Source organism: Amborella trichopoda, chromosome 7 (assembly GCF_054954075.1).
Source record: "Amborella trichopoda isolate Santa Cruz 75 chromosome 7, AtrichopodaSantaCruz75HAP2 v2.0, whole genome shotgun sequence".
Classification (NCBI taxonomy): domain Eukaryota; kingdom Viridiplantae; phylum Streptophyta; class Magnoliopsida; order Amborellales; family Amborellaceae; genus Amborella; species Amborella trichopoda.
In genome coordinates, this window is record NC_142342.1 from 30,356,987 (window position 1) to 30,373,038 (window position 16,052).

The 16,052-nt window shown below is 37.1% G+C and overlaps 2 long non-coding RNA genes across 2 annotated transcripts; one reads left to right on the plus strand and one right to left on the minus strand.

The window, feature by feature from the left end:
- Window positions 1-2,866: 2,866 nt before the first annotated feature.
- Window positions 2,867-15,422, plus strand: LOC148781328 (uncharacterized). The gene is made up of 4 exons (XR_016059968.1): window positions 2,867-3,024; window positions 9,470-9,530; window positions 13,769-13,950; window positions 14,133-15,422. It is a non-coding gene; the product is annotated as an uncharacterized LOC148781328 (long non-coding RNA).
- LOC148781329 (uncharacterized) lies at window positions 7,342-11,554 on the minus strand. Its single transcript, XR_016059969.1, has 2 exons — window positions 11,346-11,554; window positions 7,342-11,149 (listed from the first exon to the last, which is right to left on the minus strand). It is a non-coding gene; the product is annotated as an uncharacterized LOC148781329 (long non-coding RNA).
- Window positions 15,423-16,052: the final 630 nt, after the last annotated feature.

A 16,052-nucleotide genomic window follows, 5' to 3' on the forward strand; every position in this document is an offset into this window, starting at 1 on the left:
TAGTGTGTTTGGACCCTGTTTTGGGCCCTGCTTAGAGAGAGTTCAAGCTGCTGGAAATTGGAGCTTTGAGACTTAATCTCTCTTGTAATCTTTTAAAATTAGTAAATAAAGTATTGCACTATTCTCTCATAGATGTAAGTCATTTTTAGTGATTGAACCACATTAAATCTGTGCACTATGAATTGTATGCTTTTGTAACTTTATTCCATAATGTTTTTTTCATGCCATGTTATTTCCATTGCTTGTTTATGTCAATTTGGATTCACAATAATTGTAAATAAGATAAACCCTTGCTGATTTTTCACCAATCAATTTCAACAAATCCATGGCTAAGATGGACTTTGAAATCCATTTCTTAAATGGATATTTCAGGGGAAGGACACATTTAAACATGTTTGGTTGACATGTCGAAACCTCATCCTGACATAAAAAGTACAATGAAAAAATGTTTATATAATATTTTGTTGATCACTTGTAATATGTCGATTGCACACAAACATGGATCAACATACTAAGATTGCAATGCTCATAACAATTTCTTGAAAATGGTGTTGGCGAATCTGTAATATGTATCCCTCCAGTACTTCATGAAAGCCAAAACTGAGCAAACACCAATTTTCCCAACTGTGAAACCTATTACAACGCTTATATCAAACCATGGAACCCTAGAGCCGAGTCGACCATATACATCATTGACAACAGCTAAGGCGGACACTTTACACTTTGCGAGAAGTGGAGGTCCACAGAGATACTGGTTCCTAAAGTATATTGAGGCATTGACAGTACCAAATTGGTTGCTAATAGGAATGGGTCCCAACTAATTGTTATTTGAAACACTGAAATAGCTTAAGAATGTTAGGGATGAAATGTTGGAAGGGTTGCCACCTGAAAGTCGATTGTTTGAAAGATCTAGTGATCTAGTGACTTGAGTTCTTGCAATGCATAAATCTTCTCGGGGATTTTTCCTGTGAGCTGGTTCTGAGCTAGATTTAAAATGATTAAGCCCACCAAATTTATTAATTCTTCAGGGATTGCTCCATACAAAAGAGGTAAGAAGAAAAGAAATTAAGAAAAAAATCTTCAAAATCTTCCTTCCTGGAGGAGACCTATATCCTATCGAACAAACATAAAAAACTCAAATTTAATTATCTATATCAGTGTTGCATAGGGATACCATTGTGTGTTTCAATGTCTATAGGCATTTAGGTGTCTAGTACAGAGGGCGAAAAGTCTGTACTTCTCATCGCATTAGCATAATAATTTGGGAAAATTAGAAAGGCCCCCAAGAAATATACATCCTAGACCTCCAACTAAGTCTTTTTTAGCAATTTTTACCCCAAAATGAACTTTTATAGCAAAAACCGCCCAAATCAAAAAGTGTTTTATGAAAATTCCCTCCCCCATACAGAAGAAATTATGTTGAATCACATACTCATGAACATAGTATCGGATCGAGAGAAAAAAGTTTAAATAAGTGTTGGACCGCCTTTAAAAAATGCCGGACTGAGAGAAAAAAGTGTCGGACCGCCAATATTACCAAACCGCCTTTATAAAGTGTCGGGCCGCCTTTAAAGCGTTGGACCGCCTTTATAAAGTGACTTTTTGACATAAGGGTTTTTTTGGTTAAAAAACATTAACTTTTTTACATGAGGGTTATTTGCTATAAAACTTGGTTTTGGACTAAAAGTTGCAAAAAAAAAGTTTGGTAGGTGGGAGGTTGTCTAGAAAATCTACTTTTGGAAAGTATCTGCAATTTTCCATAATAATTTTCTCTTTTAATTTTTTTCATAGGAATCGAACATGAGATATAACAACAGATCAATTAAGTCCGAGCCTGATTCCTATATGGTGTATTACTCTCTAGTTCTCTACGATATAAATCCACACTACCACACATGCAAGTAGATATGTAACATCTAGAGAGAGAAAGAAGGTGATTTTTAGGAGAGGCAAAGGGTTGGGTACGGGTCGAGTTCGGCTAGATCGAGACCCAGACCTGAAAAGTATTCAGGTCCAGGTTTTGGACCCAGACCCGACTTGTCGGATCCAAAAGTTGAACCCATACTCATACCCTTGGGTCCTATGTCTATCCCGTCGGGTCTCTAGTCTAGTTGGGTCCATTTCCATCCTTACTATGAGCTTCTGTTTTTTTGTTTTTTGTTTTTTGCCTTTTTTTTTACCATCATATACCTGTATTATTGGCAACAAGGTCACAATCACCCGCCATTAGATTTCATGCTATCTGATATTTAGACCTAGACCCAAATAGTATTCGGGTCCAGATTTTGGACTCGGACCCGACTTGTCGAATCCAAATGTTGGACCCATACTCGTACCCTCGGGTTCCAGGTCTATCCTGTCAGCTCTTAGGTCTAGTCAGGTCCATTGCCACCCTTACTATGACCTTTTGTTTTTTTGTTTTTTGTTTTTACCCTTTTTTACCATCATATACCCATATTATTGTCATATTGGTCACAATCACCCGCCATTAGATTTCAAGCTGTTTGATTTGTCGTTCAATAGCCAAAAGTCACTACGAGTTCTTATTGCGTATGATTTTTAATACACCTAAACTAATACGGCTTGAAGTATTTTTTCTCCAACATTTTACAGATATTGGCCTGGTATGACTTGGGTCCCACTGGATTCGTACCCAAATAATGTTCGGGTCCAAGTTTTCGCCCAAATCCAACCCGCCTGGTGTAATATTTAGAGCCATACCAAGGCCCAGAACCGTGTTGGATATACCCGACAGGTCTCAGGTTGGGTCCGGATCCGGGTCCGGGTCCGGTTCCATTGCCAACCCTCCTCATAAGCAAATCAGAGATTTTTTTACCAGAGAGTGAAAGTGTACGATATCCTTACAAAGTCGCATGATTTGGTGCCGACGTTTCGATAAAGAAATGGCCTTTTGCAACAGGCCTTTGCCATGGTAGACCAGCAACTTAAAACCCTAGCGAACTCTAGAGACAGAAGGCTTTTTGCAACATACATATGATCAGGCCTTTGCCATTTAGAAAACAGGTAACCTTAAACCCTAGCAAAGCCCTAAACCCTTAACTTTTGTGTTTCTTCTATAATAGTTGGCTATACGCAAAAGTATGCATTTTTTGGATTGTATCTTCTCTTACTCTTGGATACCACAGGCCTTTGATTAAAAAATGCTATAAGATACCCATAACTTATTTATTTATTTCACACATTCTCATTTCTGGTTTGTAATCTTTGTGAACTCCTAGCATTTTCACTGAATGAACTTTAGATGAATTGGATTCTATTAAATCTTGTAGTTTTCCTTCCTGCTATAACAATAATTTGAGTCCCCTTCGTGTAATTATTTATTAGTTGGATGACATCTTCTGCAACTTGTAATTAGTTATTAGTTCCTTGACGTTCCCCTGTTATCTCAGCCATTTTCAGGAAATAGTTTCTCACTTTATATAAATCACTTGTAAAATTACCAGGGATTACTGGAAATCTAGGAATTTCAAATGAACTTCTAAAAATTTGTTGGCAATTTCATTTTATTGGAAAACTGTTGGATAATTGTCACACTATGTAAAATTTTGAATCTTTCTGGTGTTTGGATATCTAGTTTGGCTAGTTTCTTTGATTAGAATCCAACTTGTTTTTACATTATCATGTAAAGTAATTTAGATTAACTATAGTGATTCTGAAAAGAAAGTTTGTGTTTTGTGGACCAGTGTTGAAGGAAACACTCTTATTTATTTGTGTAAAACAAGGTTTTTCATGAACTTTGAAATAGTTTTGGATTTTGATCTTTTTGTGAAAGGTAAGGGAAGGAATTATGATATTGTTTCATATTTTTGGTCATTCAGTTTTATTATGGTCCTAAAAAAAACATTGTTTACCTTCCTGAAACTGCCAGAGTATATTTTATCAAATTATGCTTCACTACACAAGATACTCAAATTGAAAACTATTATATTTTCTGCTATGAAAGGAAATAAAAAATTGTAGCTCTCACACATTTTATTTTTTTCTCTCTTTCTTTTTTTAATCATGTGTTGAGTCATTGATTTATAACCTTGCTCAATATTTATTTAGATAAGGATTGCTCGTTCCTTAGCACATATCAGTTGATTTCCAAAATATGCTAGATTATTTCTTTGCTTTGTTTTAGTCAGCATTCTGTGAGACTCAGGTCCACGCGGACTTAGTCGTGTTACTTGGCGTCGCCCAAACTCTCTCTATGGGCGAGACCGAGCAGGGTGGGTTTGATGGCAACTCGCCCCACCCTTATAAAGCTCTTAAAAAAAATAAAAAAAATAAAAAAATGCAAAAAAAGGGTAAACTCCACTATATTCGTTAGAATTGAGTTTTTGATATTTCTTATAATTTTTAGGATGATTTAGAAACTCTCATTTTTTCCCTTTTTTTAAATTTTTCTGAAATATTCAAGTCCTAAATCATAGGATGGTGGCAACATGCCTATAGGATGAGTGTAGTTGAGATGAGAATATTGAGATTGATGAGTGGCAAGACAAGAAAGGATAGAATTCAGAATGAATACATTCGAAGGAATGTAGGGGGTGGTTCCAATAGGTGACAAGATGAGAGAAAATAGACTTAGATGGGTTGGCCATGTGCAGTGCAAACCCAATACAATACCGGTTAGGAGGTTCTAGTTCAAGCGGAAAGCACTAAAAGGGCAAATGGAAGCCCCAAATGGACATAGATGGAATTAGTGAGAAACGAGATGGCTACTTATGGTCTTACTGAAGGTATGGCCATGGATAAAACAAAATGGAGGAACATGATTGGGATAAGGCTTTGATGATGATATGAGGATATGATTCAACTTCTAAATAAAAAAATTTCGTCATCTTCTATGGATTTTTTTGTCCTTATAATTTTCTAATGGTTTGTATTAACCTTTTAGTTTTTTTTTCTTATTTTAACTATTTATAGAATTTCTTTTACCCTTTCTTTCATTATTTTGTGTTGTGTGTAACTTGGTGAGTTACTCGGCTCGGCCAAGGTACTCTGCTCGGCCAATGTCCGAGTACCTCGGCAGAGTCGATTCAAAAAGTGCTGGTTTTAGATTTTTTCTAAGGAATATTACATTAGTGGAATGAAGTTCCATACTTCCAATAGTTAGATTCTAGGACAAAAAACTTAAAATTTTGACACTTGAGTTATTTCTCTAGTAATTTAGTAGTTGTTGTGGTGAAATTGTTAAAATCCAATTCGTCGGTCCAGCTTTTCATTTGGAAGGTTTTAGTCAAAAAACATTTGGTGATACTAGAGAAACCAGACGAACTCGTTTTCAATGTGGGCAAATGTCCTTTGATTTCTTTTTTGGAGAAGTACATAAGTGGGTGAATATTGTGATAGAGCTGGTGGTTTAGAGGGTTTGTATGCTGAAAATGGCTTTTTTTTTTTTTTTTTAATGCCGTTAGCCTTAAATTGATGGGAGAGGATGGGCTATGCACAAAACGGATGCTCTAAAGAACATGAAAATGGTGTTTTATGATGCTTATATTAATTAGAGTGGCGACCCTTGTGATACTTGAATTTCATTCCTTGAGATGTTTTATAGACACAATTTGCTGCATTCTTGAAATATGTCCTTGCTCAGGTCTCTTGAGATATTAAATGTTCTTTGATCATGAGACGGTGAAGAAGTTATTAGTCTTCTAAATGTGTATCAATGGGGTGACTCAGAGATGGGTTTTCTCAAATTGTATTTAGCTAGAACTTGCATAACATTTAGTGGTGATCATCTGATGGAAAAAAATAGACTGGGTTATACAATATCAATTGTGATATTTTTTGTTCTACTAAGGGGTTGTCATCAACAAATGCAGGAATCCTCGACATTAGCCTCTCTCAGTCTGCCCTTTTTTTTTTTTTGTAGCCATGTTTAGGGTCTGAAGCCACAACCTCAAGGTTGCAACATTGAGGGCCTTCCAGTTAAGTATGGTTTTGAACCATCCATCATCTTGAGCCGAACATACAAGCAAAGAAGTAAATCACCGTCTACAGATGTTGCGTCCGTGTACTAGATTCTGCAAATTATCGGCATTTTTTCAACAATAGAGGTGACAAGAGAGATGCAAAGCATCTTGTTTCATACTCCCATTTAGATGTTTGAATTTGGTTCTAACATAATCTTACTGAAGATGGTAGAAGAGATCTTCCCTTATAGGTCAGGTTTGTTGATCATGAAAGACAAAACCAAGAGATGCCATGGAACCCTTTAATTGTATTGTGTTGATAGTACATTGTAAAAAGAATGTGACTTTGTGCTGAATGATTAGTGCGAAAATCTTGTGTGAACAGGGTTTTTTTTGGGCAAGTCAATGGGGGAAAAGTCCCCCTACCCGATTTTATATTAATTAAAATAAAAAGGAATTAGAATTCGTCATACAACCCTAAAATTGGGCAGTTGCGCCAGATCATGGAATAGTAAAGGAGTGATAAAGTCTGGTGGACGGTGGCGCTATACAGTAGCACCGAGGCCAGCAGCTGCTCTCTTGGCTATAGCATCAGCAAACCATATTTGCCTCACGATAAACATGCGCAATGGACCATTGAAGGGTCAAAAGTTTGGTGCGACAATTTGTGTGAACATGTTTGACATGTGTTGGGTACAATTTTAAAAAAACCTGATCAAAGATCTCCAACTCAATGAAAGATTTCCAAATCAAACTACATTCCTCTAGATTTATATATTTCTTGTTTTTTGACCCACTTTCAACAAAGATCTCCAACTCAAACTGCATTCCTCTAGATAGACGCCATCTCATTTTTTTGTAAGCTATTGTCAAATAGGACCTCTAGGTTATAGGTGGATAGAGAATTTATATATTTCTTGTTGTTTGACCCACTTTAAACAATGATCTCTAACTCGAACTATCTTTCTCTAGATAGATGGCATCTCATTTTTCTTCCTGCATAGTAGTCTAACATCTTTCCTCATGGATCACTACCTAATCCCTGGGGCCTTGGAGTTAGTAGCCCTTTTTTGGCACAGAACCATTGCGACATCCATGGTATTACTTAACTGAACAAAGATGTTTTACGGGTAGTTTTCTAGTAAATTGTAGGTAGGGTACATTGTTGTCGAACTCATGCCTCAAAGCGTATTCTGTTTGCCTTTGTCTCATACTTTCTTACTTTTTAGGTTTGACGTTGAGCACACACCCTCTTTTACCATTCATCCTTGCCAAACTTGTTCTTGCCGAGCACTCAATATCGACATTCTCACTTCCATTCTAAGCTCACCAGACATGTGATCTTGTACTGATTTCGCTTGAACCCTACTTTTTGAGGTTACTACCCTTGGTTGTGTCCTTGATGCAACTTGACATTCCTTACCTATTTCTTCATTGATTATGAAAACAAAGGTTGTGGAGTAGATCAGGATTGAGTTCTGTTCGGCTCACTGAGTCTTCAGTCGACTTGGCAAGTCTTATCCAAGTAAAACTTGTATCCCCATAGCCCAATGACATAGTAAAGAAACTGATGATTCAGGATCTGATTTAGTCTTATAAAAAACTCAGGAAATCTTACGACTCAGCTGAATTTTTTTCTATGGAAAGCTTAATTGTTTTACGACTTGTCAAGTGCCTTGAGTTGACACTAAGAAGTGTTCAATATTAAAACCAAGTTTTTTAATGGTTGGAGATAAGCCCAATCATATGATTGAAGATATTCACCATTGCCTTGTATGCTAATACGAGCTGTTGACCTTAACTGCCCATGCCTTGTGAAAATTTCACATGGACCTGAGGCACAGGCCTCTCAAAACCGACTTTAGCTTTGATGGTTGTACTATTCTATGACCCATAGCGTGCATCTTGTGAGCATATGCATAGCTACATGAGCTCCTATAATCCTATGTTTTTGTTTCAAGATAAAGAGTACTAAGAGGTCACTTATACCATGATCAAATGCTTATAATTTTGATAAAATGACCTTTTATTCCTTTTTCTCTGTATCTTTAAGCTGTAATATTTTTCTTAAATATTCCATCTCAGTTTGTTCTATTCAAAAGTTGAAACTCAGTTTGTGCCAGTCTCATATTTGAATTGAAACGTATAATCTTCCTGACATTAGTCAATTAAGGGACTCATGTAATTAATTATCTTGCTATTGTTATTATTATTTGGTGTTCATGTGACACAGTCAGTTAAATGGGAAAGACTTTGAGCATCATATGTTTCTTCTTTGCATACTTCCTTTTCTCTTACATATGGCATGATCCATATGGTCTAGCAAACAGCATCGTCATAAGGGTCATCACTTTCCAACAGTGGGTCAAAACTTGGAACCAATATGGAGGGAGAATTGAACGTATAATTCCCATTCTCCCTTCATCTTCATCCAACCTATTGATGGCTTAATGATAACCTTTATGAGCATGTTGTTATGATGGTCATGTTCAAGAAGGGGGACGGCTGCCTAGGTGGCCAGGGGTCTGAGCAGCCTAGACGGGCACCCCTATACCTGGATGGCCCTAAGGGAAGGGGGTTGCGTAGGGGCCATATGTTGTTTTGTGAATGTTCATGTGTATGTGTTTAGTGTGTGTATGTGCATGAGCATGTATGTGTATGCATGAGGTCTCGCATAAAATTCTTAAAGATCATCCTCCTTTTTTCTTTTTATTTCTTTTGGATCTGTATTTGTGAGAGAGTATCTCCAAACAGTTGGAGGATATGTCGAGAGAGAGAGAGAGAGAGAGAGAGAGAGAGAGAGAGAGAGAGAAAGAGAGTCTGTGAGAGAGAGGAAGCTCGCATCGAACACTAGGAGGCTTTTTTTCTTCTTCTTACATGTAAAGAGGGTGCATATGGGTCCATGTGTATCTTTGTGTGTGTATGTATGTGTGTGAGAGAAAGAGAGGCCACGCATCAAACCCTTGGAGTCCATCTTTTTCTTCTTCTTCATCTCATACATAGAGAGAGCACATGGACCTAAGAGAGAGAGCGACAGAGAGAGAGAGAAGGGCAATACTAGGCTTTATTTTTGTTTGGGTGAATTTTAATATATATATATATTTGGGCACTAGGTGGGTGCTCGCCTTAGGCGTACCGACCCCACTGCCTAGGTGGCATGGAGGCTGAATTTTTGCTCGTTGGATCATATTAAACTTATACTAAGGGCAGGCTGAGAACATTGATCCAAATAACTTTGTTGCATGACTTCATCGTATCATGTATGGTAAATGCCTCTAGGCATTTGAACAATAGTGATGTTCCTCATAAATGTACGGTTTGCTTGCATGTCTTAAATCAGTACTCCTTTCTGATTGTGTTTAATGCATGAAAGGCAATTGTTTTGTTTGATATTTGCATAATTGGTTGTGCGAAGGGGACTTACAGGGTCTTCTAGACGATGCTTTTGACACTTTTTTTCTTCCACGTATGAGTTCTCAATGTATGCATGGAGTCTTCTAGTGCAATTTAAGTTTCAAATGTCATTTTTTGTTCCTTTTCTCTTGCAGAATATGCCGTCCGTTATGCCAGAAAAGCTGCTTATCAACATTGTGGAAGCAGTTTCACAAGGTGAGTTGACTCTAAGAATAAGTAGATTCAATTATCCTTGTACATCTCCCTCTCTCTGCTACACTTCCATGATTCTGTTGAAGGTTCTTTTTGCATTGACATTTTAACCTTTAGACGCAACATTCATCGAGCTTTCACCAACCAACTCGGTTTCACATACGAAAGAAGAAGGTTTCTCAAAAAAATCAACAAGTTTTTATTATTAATGACAAAATTGATGTTTATAGAGTACATTGTTATCAAATTAGAACCATGAAATCATGATTGTGGCTTTGAGGGCCTCATTTTTGGCCAAGGCATCTGCTTCCATATTGTTCTCAATGAGAGGGTAAGGTTGGATTTGCATAAGGTTAATTCTGCCCTTGATCTTGTTAAATGCCTGCCGGAATTGCCATGGACTGTTTTTTTTTATGGCTCTGATGCCCTGACCACCAAGCGGGTCGGAATGGAACCATTGACATCATGTTATGGCTCCGATGCCCTGACCACCAAGACCAAGCGCTCATTCCTTCCATGCGAAGTCGATCCGTGCGAAGTCCAGCTCATTTACTCGCCTATACAAGAATGATGAAGCTTTTAACCTGTAAAACCATAATAACTCAATGAAGCACAAAAAGTTGGAGAAACACAAAAGGGGGGCATTTTTGTTTAAATTATTGCATATGCATTTGTGAGTATTCTAAAAAGAACATGGTGTCCAGGATATCCCGAGTGTAATTGTGCAATTGTTAATCTATACCAATGAGTAAAGCAAAAGAACGTCGAGAGAATGTTCTTTTTCTTTTGGCCTTTTTTTTTTTAATCTTGTTATTATTGTGATTATTAGGCTAGCTTGGTGGATAATTAGAGTGCTTACCATCCAGGATGGACCACAAATTTGCCATTGGACAGAGCCCAGTTCACCTGTTAAAACATTAAGAAACAAAAGAGGATATGAGAAAAGGCAAAAAATAAGAAAAAAGTATGCTAAAACATCATTAACAACTTAATCCTCTTAAAAAACTGGGCAACCGACATAAAAAAAGAGATACCAAGAAGAAAAATATTCACAAGTGGTTGTGACCTTGCATTAAAAACAAATGGTTTTACAATATACATTCTTGAATAGAGTAAAGGAGAAACAAAAAAGTAAGAACAATTAGTAAACCACAAATTGCAAGAAAATATATACCTTAGTTGTGCCTGGTAGTCTTGCCACAACATGTGTGACCTGATCATCAATTTGATTAGTGCAAATTGCACCAAACTGTTCAGCAGTTTTCCAAAATGGATGCAAGTTGAGATTCATATCATCCGCTTGAAAGATCCCACTGAACAACACTTTGCACCCTCTTAATATTTTTTGTTGCTGAGATGCAAGAAGATCTCTTATGTCCACATTGTTTAAGGAGCAATGGGAGAAAAAGTTCTGGTGTAACTTTTCAATAACCTGTCCCAAGCAAAAAAGGAAACTCAAAACGTAAAAAACACTTTCTTATTTTAAATAAACAACTCAGTTGATCCTCACCTCCAAAATTGAGGATAGTGTTCCATCCTCAACCCTTTCATCACGGCCCACTTCCAGAAGAGATGGCCCATTAAGTCCAAACTGGTGTCTACTGTATGGGAAGTACAAGTACCTAGAAGAAAAGGAAAAGAACTCCAAACAATTAATCCCAAGGACTTGCAAAAGAACGTCCATTACTAAGACAAAGAAGAAATAGACAAAGAGAACTAACCAAGTTGAATTTTTCCAAAGAAGCTAAAGACGAAATAAATAAATAGATAATTTTGAATAGTTGAAGAGAATAACAAATCCAAATCAAATTCCTGTACCTCTCCACATTGATCAAGTTGTGCTTGTTATTGGGCCAAACATGAACAGAATCATCTATGATAACCACTGCTGATTCTGTGCCTAAGACCCCATCTAAGTCCTTGCATTTTTGCTGCCTCTTAGCCCTATCAAATGGGTCACCTTTATTGGCTTTTGAGATAATACGCCCTTCAAATAAGGACCCTCTGGGATCGAGCACCTTAGCTATCTCTGTGGCATACGCTTCACTCCCCATTGTGCAAAGGTGTAGCTCATAAAGCTTGCTAGCCTGCAATGACAGAAAGAGCAAGCTAAAACTCAAGAAACAAATAGAAGGGTAGATGGAATAGTGATACAAATCCAAGGCTTGACAATTAACATGAAATCATACTCATTGAATGTCTTTGACAAATTAAGAAAATGCCACAGTGTATGTCTTTTACAACAAAGAATTAAAAGCATTTTAGGAGAACACTCTTCTAGCTTCAGTAAGTGGGTAGTGCAGTCTAGATTCTAGAATAAACCCTAAGTAAGTTAGTAAGACAATCTAGAATATAACTTAAGAAACTGGTAAGACTAACCCTTTTTAGGAAATTCCAAATCCCAGGCCGCAATTTGGTCCACATCCCTATATGTGACAATCGAAAGAGGTGACGCTGAGGTTTCTCCCTGTCTTTCTCTTCCATCTTTCTTAAGATCTCGTCATGGACTTGATCTACTTCAATGAACTGATGAGATGGCAATGACAAAATCAGTAGATAGTAATGCAACAAAAGAATGCCATATGATTAGGAGTCTGATCTTTGTAAGTAATATTTTTCCCTCCCTCTCTGTCTCTCATGCGGGAATCAAAAAGCAGAAAGTATTGAATATACCTTTACAGAATGGAGAAGGGTATGATCTATATCCAATACAAGGGAAAGTTTTCGGGCAGCAAATATCTTGTTCTGCTCCTCAATCCTTCTTGCTCTCTCCTTCTGAAGGGCTTCCCTCTTCTTATCATCTAAGCTTATAGGAGCAGTTCTATTGGCTAAAATTAATGATGGGGCAATTCCATGCTGCTCTGGTGCAGAGCTATCTTTTGTTGCAACCATATCAGTGTACAAAATTCTTCGAGGATCGCCAGGTTTCATTCGGGGTGGTTTCGTGAGTTTCTGCGATTAAATTGGAAATATAAGCCAAGTTTTCAAAGATCACTTTGTCAACCATATGGTGTTTATTAATTTTTTTTTGGTAAATTAGACAAGAATGGTGTTTAAAATGGAAATCATGAACCACAATGACTATTTGCATTCCAGTGTAGCATTAAAGAAACAAAAACTTGACTTATTTTGTTTTCTGACTAAAGCTTTCGGCAGCCCAAACAAAGCTCCCATTATAGGTACCATGCTAATGAAGAAGCCTTGGAAACTATAACAAGAAGATAAAGAATCATATAGTGTGTCAAGAGGAGATATACTTTGTATAAAATAGCTAGTGGTTTTGGAAAGAGGAGAAAGTCCTGAAGCATAAAAGGGGTAGAAAACTACAATTATATGAGGTGAAACATAAAAACAATACCTTAAGTATTAGTTATCCATTATCACAAAAATGGGAGTGAAGGGTCTAAAATCGCCAAAGAACGGCTCCATTCACAATGTATTTAAATCGGAATAATTGGTTGCTTTGAGTAATCTATAGGTTGATTTGTAATTTGTTGGACTTCATGACACTCATCATGTCGCGTTGAATGGTTCAATTTTGATTTACAAGGAGTTGTTACTGTTTTGATATTCAACATGTCTTGTCAATGGCTTTACATGGGATGTGTGCTTACTTGAAGCAAAGAGCTTGAAAGGGTGAGTTGGTGATGTAAATTGGAGATTTGGGGAGGATCTGGGGAATCTTTGGAGAAGCATCATCACAAGCAAGAAGGATCTAGTGGAGGGTTGGGAAATTAAGGTGGTTTATAGCGTCTTAAGGTATTTTCATGGGCGCAATAAATGCTGTAGATATGATGCCGTGGGAGTTTCAGAGGAATATTAGTTTTAAGACAATGGAAAGGAACACGTTAATATTTGGGTGATCTTTGGACTTTGGAATAGGGGGCTTAGGTTTTTGGGGCTCATTAAGCTGAACTGGAATGTAGAAGTTCAAGGCAAGCCTTGTTTCGAGGGTCATTAAACTGGCTGCTAGCCTGAAATGGGGGTGTTTAAAGTGGGTTTGGGACTCCCTTATGTACTTGTACTGCATGACTTCCCTCTACCACTTCTTAAATGTCTATTATTAAGTGAAAATTCTAGAGAAGTGCATGTCAAAAGGTATTTAATAAAGAAAATAATTACATTATCTTTTCATTATTCCATTTTCACAGCTTTTGAGCATGATTATACAACTCCAATAGTTATAGGGAGCATGAATCTCGCCTTGATAGGATTTTCTGAAAGCATTTTTCTGCATGTAGGTGATACCTGCTTTAAGGGAGAAGCATGATGAATTTATGTTGAGAGAACTTGTAAAGATGTGGTCTAATCACAAAGTCATGGTCAGAGGGCTTTCGCGTTTCTTTCACTATCTTGTTACTTAATTGCACGGAGATCGCTTTTGGGTCTGAATGATGTTGGCCTCCAATGCTTTCGTGATTCGGTAAGCTAATCTGTGATTTTAATATGTGTTGATATGACTAACACTCTTTCTCTGGTCTTGAAACTTTAGCAACTGTTCCCATCACTGAGAATTGAAATTACTAATGCTTATGACAGCCATGTCTTGGCATACCATTTTTTTGTCTTTCATTAAATTCATAATGTGCATTCTTATCATTTCAGGTCTACAAGGAAATGCGTGTTAAAGTCAGAGATGTTGTGATTGCCGTACTGAGTTTACATCCATCAATGAACTTTGAAGCCCATTTTCTTTATATTAGAGATGAGATATTTTCTTTATATTCGAAGATATTTAACAGAGAGACCATGTGTAGATTAATCAAGAATGTGAAGGAGAGCAAATTGATCTAGCTTTGATAAAGAATGTTCTGGTTGTGGAGATTGGAATGGGACATATGGATTGCTGTGTCGATGACTTTGAGACTGAGATGCTCGCTGGCATTGCCTCATACTATTCACAGAAGGCTGCATCCTGGATTATGGAGGATTGCTGCCCCAATTATATGCCAAAGGTCATAAATGAGGTTAGTTCTGGGCACTTGAAGATGAAAAGAAAATCTAAGTTGAATTATTGGGGAAAAATATATTATAGTTCAGGACTACTACTGGTGTCATCTGAGAAATGATGGATAGTGATGGAGAGAGTCCAGGACCACCATTGGGTCCTTGTCCTGTTTTAGTGGGTTCTGCACTGAACCAATGATTCTATCATTGGACAGTGATGACTGTAATGGACGTTGACATTCTGTAGTCCATGGGACTGTAGTATCCTTTGCAAGATCATTGGATAGGATTTACAAACTGATTATGGTGTTGAATTGCATGTTGAGGAATGTTTGAAACGAGAGAAAGATTGAGTCACTCATTATTTGCATTCTAGTAGTGAGCAGAAGTTATTGGAGGTTTGTTTCATTAGACTCTGGTTTACCTCCTGATAAATTGACTCAAAATGTTGTCCGGACATACTGGCAAAAGATTGGCAGCCATTCAATTTTTAAATGAGTAGCAGGAAATGCCATGCAGGTCCTTTTTTATTCTTATTGAAATGAGAGACTAGAATATGAGAGATTCGATTGGTTTATTTTGTGGCATACAGTACAACATTAACTGCTGTTTGTATAGGCAAGTCAACTTCTAGAAAAGGAGCACTCTGGTTGTCATGCATTGCTTCGAGATGACAAGGTGGGTTTTATATTATAGATCCATGATGCACTGTGCTGTTATGATGGGTAATATCTGTTTGAGCTTAAGCAGTCCATATCAATTAAGATGCTCAGTTGGTCATTGTTTCTATCTTCTCTTAAGTGGATGATCTTTCAAGGAAGTTTAGGCTCTTCTGTAGAATACCCAAAGGGTTGGGACCCAGTTTCACAGATAGGTCAATGTTATTCTACAATAACTTCCATTTGTTTGTGGATTATAACATTCTAATGAATTTTGTTTGTCAACAAATGGTGTTTTTTCTTTTTTTGGTGAAAATTAGACAAGAATGGTGTTTAAAATGGAAATCATGAACCACAAGTGAGTATTTGCATTCCAGTATAGCAATAAAGAAACAAAAACTTGACTTGTCGTCTACTGACTAGAACTTTATGCAATCCAAACAAAGCTCCCATTATAGTTACCATGTTAATGAAGAAGCATTGGAAACTAGAACAAGAAGACAATGAATCATTTAGAGTGTCAAGGGGAGATATACTTCGTATAAAATCACTATTGGTTTTGGAAAGAGGAGAAAGTCCGAAGGGGTAGAAAACTACAATTATATGAGGTGAAAACTCATTATGAAGCTTAAAAACAATGCCGTAAGCATTACTTATCAGTTATCACATAAATGGGAGTCACATAAATGGGAGTGGGCGGTCTAAAATCATGCTCCATTCACAATGTATTTAAATTGGTCGATGACTGAACAAAAAGTAAAAATAAAAAATGTAAGTATACAAGCTCACCATTGTTTGAGAAGGCATTAATGGTGTCATTGCAGACTCTATCCTCCCAAGTTCCCTATGGATTAATTGCAAATATACATCTGGGTTTTTTATGATTACGCTTATGTCATCCGTCAATGAGGCTGTGTCG